The sequence below is a fragment of the Henckelia pumila genome, unplaced genomic scaffold, assembly GCF_033568475.1.
Source record: "Henckelia pumila isolate YLH828 unplaced genomic scaffold, ASM3356847v2 CTG_550, whole genome shotgun sequence".
NCBI classification, from domain to species: Eukaryota; Viridiplantae; Streptophyta; class Magnoliopsida; order Lamiales; family Gesneriaceae; genus Henckelia; species Henckelia pumila.
This window is the reverse complement of record NW_027331862.1, coordinates 1-9,975: the sequence shown is the minus strand read 5'-3', so window position 1 is coordinate 9,975 and position 9,975 is coordinate 1. Positions and strand designations below refer to the sequence as shown.

At 34.6% G+C, this 9,975-nt stretch overlaps 1 long non-coding RNA gene across 2 annotated transcripts; it reads left to right on the top strand.

Annotated features, from left to right (window-relative positions):
- Positions 1–5,441: 5,441 nt before the first annotated feature.
- On the top strand, positions 5,442–7,078 carry LOC140873418 (uncharacterized). Of its 2 annotated transcripts, none has more exons than XR_012148024.1 (3): positions 5,442–5,500; positions 6,484–6,684; positions 6,984–7,078. It is a non-coding gene; the product is annotated as an uncharacterized lncRNA (long non-coding RNA). The 2 variants fall into 2 exon arrangements; XR_012148023.1 differs by lacking the exon at positions 5,442–5,500 and adding an exon at positions 6,276–6,361.
- Positions 7,079–9,975: the final 2,897 nt, after the last annotated feature.

The window sequence follows — 9,975 nt, the reverse complement described above, 5'->3', positions numbered from 1 at the left end:
ATTCTGGACTAGAAAATAAGGTCGCCTCAGAACCCGTCATAGAATCAATTCAATATCATATCATATCATCATCGTATCGACTCAAACTCAAAGATCCACTACCTAAGATGGATCGACAACATCAAAATCAAATCAAAACAATAAAAAAGTATGTGGTTTTGGCGGGACAATTCAAGAAGCTTCATTCTCAAGTTTCAAATCCCTGACTCGCGATGTCATCATATACCTTCATATTTTCTCGGTTTTGAACGCTTCAAATCTGAAACATAACATCAAAACATTCATATCAAACTTCGTTCAAATCTATCATTTCAAAATCAATTCAAAATCAACAATAGATCTTCAATCAAAATCACTTCAACCTCAACTTCTTCTTCTTCGGTTCGAATTCAAGTTCTTGAGTTGTTAGCCTTCAAAACTAGTCTGAAATTGAAGAATAAAAATACTACAACATCAACGACATCTCAAAGAACATGTCGGCTCAAACATAAGCTATCCAAACGGTCTCAAAACATGAATCGACGGCGTAGCGACTGAAAATTGGTAACCGACGAAATATCGAAACCATTTTTAACCATTAAAAATCATCCGTACATCAAATATCAGCAAGATCAACTCAATATCATTTCTAACAGAAGCTATAAACATCGAACATAAGCTGGAATTCATGATTAAGTACTAATAAGATAAACTCTTCGATCCGGTTTCGATATCGGAATGTATAAACGTCGAAGAACACATACATAACATCAATGTCTGATATCTACCAGATTTCAATCATCAAAACATGCCAAAATAAATCAATACTTACATCAAATCGAAGGCTTCATCGCAAGGATTCCAGAACTATTTTCGGAATCGAAATCGGACGATCGGATCAAAAGTTACGGGGTTTTAAAAATCCGAAAGCAAAAGAAATAGGAAGGTTTCGGTTGCTCTGTTCTTCACTTTTCTGAATTCATATGACAAATACACGTTACATGCTGATAATTCACTAATAATCGGATATGTATTGCATAAATTTCAATTTAATCCCTAAAAACTTCATAAATTGCAATTCAGTCCTCGGCCCTCTATTTAATTCAATTTCAATCCTAAATAATTTAAGAATATTAGAATTTAAATCAAAACTCTAAATATTCCCAAATTAAATATACTCGGATTAAAATTAAATTAATTCTGGTTCAAATCAAATAATCCGGGGTCTTACAAGGACAATAGTCAGTTATACAATGTATCGTGAAATTTAGCTCTAGGCGTTTTCCTAGAATGATTTTGTAAGATGGTGACTTGAAATAGTGTCAGGGATGATTGAGATTCATCAGGGGCCTTAGTCACTTCAGGAAGTTTTTATCAAGGCTGATGTGTTTTCATGAAAGATATGAATGAGTTGGGATTATATTGTAGGATCTGTTGAGATTAGTTTTCCCAAGATCATTTTGATTTGACCTTGTAAGTTCGTTTAGTGATGATAGCTTTTCATCAGAAAGTCGGGGGGAATTATGCCAGGTGCTAATGACTGTCGGATTATGAGATTTTACAGGAAGAACGACCTTATGCCGAGTACTCTGGGAGGTTTATTCCGTTCCAGTCAGGCAGTATGAGGGAGGCTAACCTTAAAATCGATATATGTGTACAGTCATAGCAAGGGGAATAACTACTAGGAGGATGTTCAACGATTGTTGAGTCGTCTAAATTAGTTTGTTCTTGGTACTTGGATAGTACTAAGGGGTGTGATGAGTTATCATCTGACTTCATCAAAGATACATATTTTGGGTTCCGTTGACAGAATAGTCTTGAAAAAGATTCTTTGACGATTGTAAATTTTGAACGAATAGTTTTTGCATGTGATACTGGGGGAGAACCAAGAGATATGATTAGCATCGCCTGGCCCTATCAGAGATGCAGCTAACGATCAGGGGCATGGTCAACATGATGATTTTGGATTTTTACTAAATGATCGTAAGACTTATTTAGGTGGATTTCTATATGAAAATTGAGATAATGGTTCTTGGGTTGTCAAGTGATGACAATTTTCATCAGGACACGGTGATAAATTATACTGAGATACGTGGACTGTGATCAGGACTAGACATGGTGGTGTGGATTCCCAGTGTTGCTCTGGAAATCTTTTGTACTTTAGAGGGTTATGGGAATTTTACCCCAGTCTGGAGATCATTGAAGCAGTCACGTTATAGTATAACTTAGTGCCAGTTTGATCTTATTATAAAAGATGCTTGATTTTATTCTCGGTGGACAGAACGGTGTTGAGAAAGGTATTTTCTGACTGTGAGTATTCTGCACCGAGAGACTGTTTTTGGAAAACTACTAGATGGATAGATCTAGGTAATTGGATTGATGGGTGTCATGAGTCTGATAGATTACAGCTTGGATTCATCAGTATGAGAATCCACTAGGATAGTGAAGGTTGAGCACTCAGGTTTCATTGGACCAGTACAATTGTGAGTGGTTTAGACTAGTGCGAGACTAGTGCCCAATGCTTACTCGTGATTATAGTCTGATTCAGTCAGAGATATACATGGTTGATTCCGTGATGATAATCTGATACAGTAGAACAAGTATGTGTTCCGAGACAATGATTAAGATGTATTAGGATTGTCAGGATGGTTTATTATGATAAATGCATCTAAATTTACAGACTTGTGTTGACAGTAGTGAGAAGATATTATCATGGTTCAGAGATATCTCTAGTTATGAGATATGATGATACGAGTACCAACTCAATGAAAGAATCTTTAGAGATTTGAATCGGAATTTGAGCATCGGATTGAATGTAACCTAGTGATGTCCAAGGGTGCTGACCAGTGTTTGGATCAGTGGGATGACACTACGATAAGATTATGTTTCTGACGCTTGTTACGAACAGTGATGGTAAAAAAATAAGTAATCACTACAAGAAAAATGCACATCAACAACACTCAATAGACAACGGTTTTATGTAAAAACCGTTGTCTTGCACTTTATAACAACGGTTTTAGTTATAACCGTTGTGTTTTACTGTTGTGTCAATAAAAAAGACAACATTTTATTTAAAACTGTTGTCGTTTAATGGTATAAGACAACAGTTTTAAAGAACTGTTGTCTATGAGCGTGTATTTTGGGCCTACGACAACAGTTTTAAAGGTCTGTTGTCTATAAGCATGTATTTTGGGCCTACGACAACAGTTTTAAAGGACTGTTGTCTATGAGCGTTTTTTATTGACAAAAGACAACAGTTTAAAACACTGTTGTCTTTGTGCTTCTTTCTAATTTATTATGTCATTTTTTATTAAATTTTAAAATTAAAATAATACCTAAAATCGGCTTTGCAACTCACGCCTTTGGAAAGTGATATATTTTTTACATAGAATTTGAAATTGGATTTGGATTTGGAATTGAAATTCATGGAATTCAAATTCCGTTTTGGTGTTTGGAAAAAAGTTAAATTACATATTGGAATTTGTTGGCATAAATATTTGAAAAGTGATATTTTTTTTAAAAATGTTTGTGCAACTTAAATTTATAAATAAAGTTTATAAATTTATTATTAGAAATAATTTTATTATTTTTATAAACTCAAATCCCATGAAATCTCATGAAATAATCCGACCAATTTTATAACGATTTCACTTAGTTAATTAATGAAATCCCATGAAGTTCCATTAAATACCAATCCCGTTTTAAAATTCAATTTTTCCAAACAAGAAAACAGTATTTGCAAATTCAAATCCCATCCAAATCCTGTCTACCAAACACACTTTAATTTTCTTACTTTGGATTTTATTTCTAATTTATTATGTCATTTTTAATTTTTATTTTTTTTTAAAAAAAACCTGTAAACGTGTTTGCAACTCACGCCTTTAATTTTCTCACTCCCACACTTAACCTTTTCATTCACCCAAGGCCTCACTCACGCTCAGCTCTCGATCTCAAGGCCGATGGCAAAATCTGGGCTTTCACTGAGCCGCAACTCCAATCTCTTCCTTCTCTGATGATTTTTCTCCATTGTTTGCGTGGATTCATCTCGTTTCTGGCCATCTGCTCCACCGTACGTTCAACTCTGCCGTGACAATAAGCCCTAAATCAAAAATTGTAAGTTTTCAGAAGTCACCCAAATCGGTTCGTGAAATTTCAAGATTGTTAGCTTTTCGTGAATCTTGATGAATGTAATCATTTTTACGGCAAGAGCTTTATTACCTCTTCTCCCATTCTTCTCTTCTCATTTCCTGCTACAATTCCCCTGATTCGTTTTTTTTTTCTTCCGGCTCTGCTTCCCTCCCTTTGCTTCGATTTTTTATGTGTTGTTTTGCTTGCACTCAGATATGTTGTTTTATTGTTTAGGTTAATATATCTGCTGTTTTATTGTTTAGGTTACAGCACATCATTGCTTCAGACTTTCTCCACCTTTCGATCTGCGTATTGCTGGATTTTAGGCTCTTCAAATCGCTAGGTTTGTTGTTGTTATTTTGTTCTGCTATTCTTTATGTTTTAAATTTACTGTGTTTTTCGGGCATTCTTTGTTTTATTCCCTTCGTGTTTAGACATTTTCTTGACGTAATCTTGCTCGTGTATGGATATGCTGATTGTTTCCGTTTTGATCCTTCTGCATATTCTCTCTCGTGCTTAAAAAGTGCTTATTGACGTGCCAAGGCTAAGAACTAAGACCTCTAAGCTAGATAGACGTTAGAGGATGTCCTTGTGTAGTCTGGATACATTATATACGGTCTTTCGGAAGCATTAAACAATAAATAAGAGTAAAATCGGTTCTCTAACTTCAGCAATGTTCAGTTGTAATTCACATCAAACTCTAATCGACAGTGGTTAGGTGGAAAAATTTGTATAGCATTCTTAAACCAAATAATTACAGCATGTTATGCTTATCAAGGATCTGAATACTATCTTTATTTAAATAAATGCAATCCAAGATTATGAAGAAGTCCATTATGATAATGACCAAAGGGAAGGTTTTCATGGTGTAGAAAGATGCACTAGTTTCAAACTCGCATTTTCTGCTTTATTTCAGTTGATTGCAGCAATCTCTCAATGTGGGAAAAAATCTCGTTTATAAAAAATGCAGACCAAACAAACCACATGAAACTTGTGCTGCTTCATCTGAAGATTGATTGTCAAGGAATTTGTTTTTATTTTTTTTTAGTAGAAAATATGTATGGTTGAGTTGTATGGAAAAAACCAACTTTAGTGCTTGTCTTACATTTACCGAAAATCACATTCAAACTGGAATGACTATCTAATTTTCCCATTCATCTACTGCTGCCTAATAGGTTGTTATTTGAGAGATCGAGTGATGTATTGGTCTGACAATAGCTAGGCCACAATTTTTGAGATATGAAAAAGTTAGAAATTTAAAATTTATCTTATGTATTGTTACCATTTTCTCGTTTACAGAAATCTTTGCTTATTGCCTTGCGAGTTTGATCTACCGCTCCATTATTCTCTCCTACTCTTGCAAAGCAAAGCCCGCTGCTTCTGGATTTCTAAGGTAATTGATTTCTGGATTTCTAAGCTAATTGATTTCTGATCTATATTTATGTAATATGAGAGACTTGTTTTTTGGTTTTTAATGGGAATAATATATGGGAAGAGGGCCAGCCAACTAGTGTCAATTTCTTCTTATTTTTTAATTCGATGAATAATATATTATCGTCATTGGAAATTTCTGTTCAAAGTTACTGAAATTTTCTCTCGAACGAATATCCCACACCTCCACACATTTTGGAGCTGCTACTGTGTGTATAAATTTCCTGGCATACCAGAATGGTCCTTTTTGTCGTGTTGGTTTTGCATTTGCATCTGCCTGTTCTTTTCCAATAGCAGTGGCTTCTTATTTGTTGTGCTGTCATTCTTACCTTGACATAAAATGATAGCTAATAACAAAATCATAATGCATACAAGGAAAAACAATCAATTTAATATGTCAGGTTGTCATGTTTAATTTTTTTTGTCTTCTAATTTGTCAAAGTTGTGTTGTTTCTATTAACTTTGTTTATTGTTGATTTTTTATAATAATTAACTAGAGTGTTGACGTAACACTAAATTGTAATCAATTTTTCGATATCATGTCAATATTTTATAATAATAAATCTGCAGATGATTATAAAATAATAATAACACAGTTATTGGACCGAAACAGTTTTAAAAGGCTAAAATGCAAAAAAGGGGAAAAAAAAAAAGAAAAAGAAATTTTAAAGTGTAGTAGGTTTTGATGTTCACTAAAATTGTCAATTCATTTGGATGAGGGGGTATTTGGAGATAACTATGAACTAAACTTGCACCTTGAGGACATCAGTCCTTTGTATCTGTTGGAGCCAATTTCAGCAAATTGTATGGTTGCTTACATATGGTAAGTCTTAAAATTGCCTTACACTTTGTTTGTTGTTTTATTAAATATAATAATCACATGCTTTATTAGTAAGCTATGTATTATTTAATTTAATTCTGATTTTATTCTCTTCAAAATTGTAGGCATCTTTATAAGAAGTTGGTCAAGGAAAACAATATTGGTAAATTCAAATTTGTAAATCCACACAACATCCCGAATTTTCAAAGAACCACAAATGACAAAATAGGTAAAACTGAACGTTTGAACCAGAGGGCAAGCTTTTTATCAGACCAAATGATCGGTGCATTAGTTAATCAATTGGTTTTGGTGCCAAGTAGCAGCGGGTAACTAACATCCATAGTATCATTTTCAATTTATTTTCTTAGACATTTTTATGTTTCGATTTCATGTTTGTGTGTAATTATGATCTTGTGTTTGTGTAGTTTCCATTGGAGAATGTTTGTCTCTTTTGTGGAGAATGTTTGTCTCTTTCTCGAGAATATCCTGTTCCTTATCAAATTTTCTTGCAAATATTTATTTAACTCATTGCAAACTTGGTATTTTGTGGAGTTGTTTGGAGATTTTTTTTGAGATGTTTTGGGACTATTGTGACTTCATTAACTTTATTTATTCTTCTCTACAGGAATGCATGGAATCATATCTTAGAAGATGCACAAGTGGAGAAAGTTTATCAACAAAGCAAGATATTTTGGGTTTGATATGCACGATATATTATCTATTTGTTGGGGTGTTTTTTCGTTTTGTAAACTTGGTTCAAAACTTTTTGGCATATTTTATGTTTCGTTTAGTTATTGGTAGATTGTGAATCTTTTGATAAATCGTCTATTGTAAGTATTTTCTTAATTAATGCTATTTTGGTGATGTTTGGTTTTATTTTATATAAACTGGTTTAATTACTTCAAAGTTTTGTTTGTTAATTATAAAATAATTTAAGTATTAAATATAAATCAAAAGTATGTATAATTCCATTATTATTCAAAAAATACAATATTTTTGCCTAAACGGTTATTTCAAGTTGCCAAAGTGTTGTCAATCTCAAGTAATAACAACGGTTTTTATTTGTTGTCAAACTGTTGTTTATTGAACCCAAAGACAACGGTTAAAAATGTTGTTAAACTGTTGTCAAATATAGAAAACCACAACAGTGACAAACCGTTGCACAACTGTTGTCGTATATCAAACGACAACAGTTTTTAACTGTTGTCTATGAGCGGCCCTTTCAACAACAGTGCTTTTAACAACAGTTCAATGGGGCCTACGACAACAGTTAATAACTGTTGTTAATGAACGTTTTTCTTGTAGTGAATATCGGTTGAAATATATGATATATTCTGGTTGACCTTATGATTAACTATGAATCTATGATCTATAGAGCAGATAGGCAGTTGAGAGCCTAGTAGATCATTCAGAGTTATTGAATGATGATTATAGGACAGGAAGTAGTCAGATGATGACTACTGAGTCCGAAAGTTTTGTACTATACTTGGGCTTAGACAGAAAATGTATCAGGTTTGGATACATTAGTGCTAAGTTGGTTAAAAGTTTCAAGTGTTGCAGCAAATTCATCGTCTGCTGAAACCTGACTTGTTGATTCAGTTTAGCAAGATAGCTATCACCGCAGCATTGGTATGGCATCATTTAAAGTGTTGTACGGGTGATGGTGTCATATTCCACTATCTGGGAGAAAGTGGGAAGGTGGCAGGTAGAAGGACTTGAATTAGTCCAATAAGACTATCGATATTATTGGAAACAGATTCGACATATATAGAGCCATATACGAGCAAAGTATACAGATAGATTTTGATCAGTCTTGTGTCTTGTAAAATGATCAGATGAGTTACTATTATTAGATCATTTCAGTACTTAAGATTTATTTCAAGGACGAAATTATATTAAGTGGGGGAGAATGTAGTAAACAGGTCCCATTTTACAAGATTAAATTGTCTAAACATTTTTAGATTAAGCAAAACATGATTAATAGATTTTTATATGAACAAACGGACCAAGAAATCGAATCCAAAACGTCTGAAAAAAATAGATGATCTTAATTGGGCTCGGGACGATCGGAATGTCCAAACCCAAGATCGGAGCTTCCGAACAGTTCGGAAGCATAGTTGATGGTTCATAGGCTACGGACAGATTGGAACATCCGAACTGCGATCGGAGCTTCCGATCGTGGTGTCCTACACGTGGCAATGATGTTCGAACACGTAGATGCATTCATACGATCGGAACTTCCGAAGTGTAGATCGGAGCTTCCGATCTGGCTCGATCAGAACGTGTCATGCATGCAACGATCGGAACTTCCGATCAGGCGATCAAATCTTTCGATCGTGTTCTATAAATAGGGACGAAGGGTTTCATTTTAAATCGCTCAGAATCCTTTCCTCTCCCATAATGGCTCGTTTTTAATGGCTTTTGGGACTCTTTTCTTAAGAGTTGGAGTAGGCAGTTATATTTTTAGATAGAGGACAGTGTCCGTAATAGTAGCCAGGTAGCGGAGCCTTGGCGAGGTGTCTAGGGGTCATAGCGGAGCTATGCACAAGCTCTGAGGCATTCGACATTAGCGAGCTGACGACGGACGAAGGTATAACTTTAGTTCCCTATAAATAATTAGGGAGTATGCAATAGTTTAATTAAGACTTTTAGAGCTTGATAGATGATTCATGGATATTATGAATTGTAGTGATGCATGGTAGGCTTGGAAACTAGATGGGGTTTTTAGGAACTTCCATTAGTAAGGTACATAAGTACTGACTAAGATTGCCAGTAGGTTTGCATGCTTATATGTTGCATATTATTTGGCATGATGCATGTTACTATTTTATGATATTATGCGGTATGTGCATATCATATTGATCTTGTATCTCCTTCGAGATAAGCTAGTATAGGGAGCTCAACCCTTATTTGGACATTTTGACACTGAGAGTCACCTATGACCGACGGGTCTGTCGGACTCTAGTAATTAGGGGACATTTGGTCCGCGTTCGGTTAGGAGTGGGTGACTGGATCCAGTGGTTTGATTCCCCGAGATTACAGCTCATGTCCTAGGCGCCAGTCTGAGCAGTTTTTGATTCAGTTACCCAGATATGGATACCCACTCATTACATTGCATGATTCATATATGTATGTTTACCCGTACTTGCGTACTGAGCATTTTATGCTCACATCCAGTTATTTTCTGTTGTCTGGACACTCCATTCGACAAGACAGTTACAGGTTGTTCTCCTAGAAATTTGGAGATTAAGTTTTGACCAAGGCAGTATGATAAGGTTAGCCACTAGGTGTTACCACACTGATATTAAGTTATTTAATTTGGTTTAATTTTTTGCATTTACTGTGATTATGTTTATGAATTTTTTTTTAATTGCATGTCTAAGCTCTTGATTAGTAGGAGACCCGGGTTGGGTGACTACATGATAAGACCCTAATGCGGGGGGTTATAATAACTGATATAAGGCCTCGTCCCCTTAGAGGATTAACAATTAAGGACTGATCAGTATATCATGATTAAAGAGATGAATAACAGTGCCATGTATAAGTTTATGCTTCAGTTATGATATGTTTGATGCTTTGTTTCGAATTCTGTTTGTTCCTTGTCTTGATTCATGTCC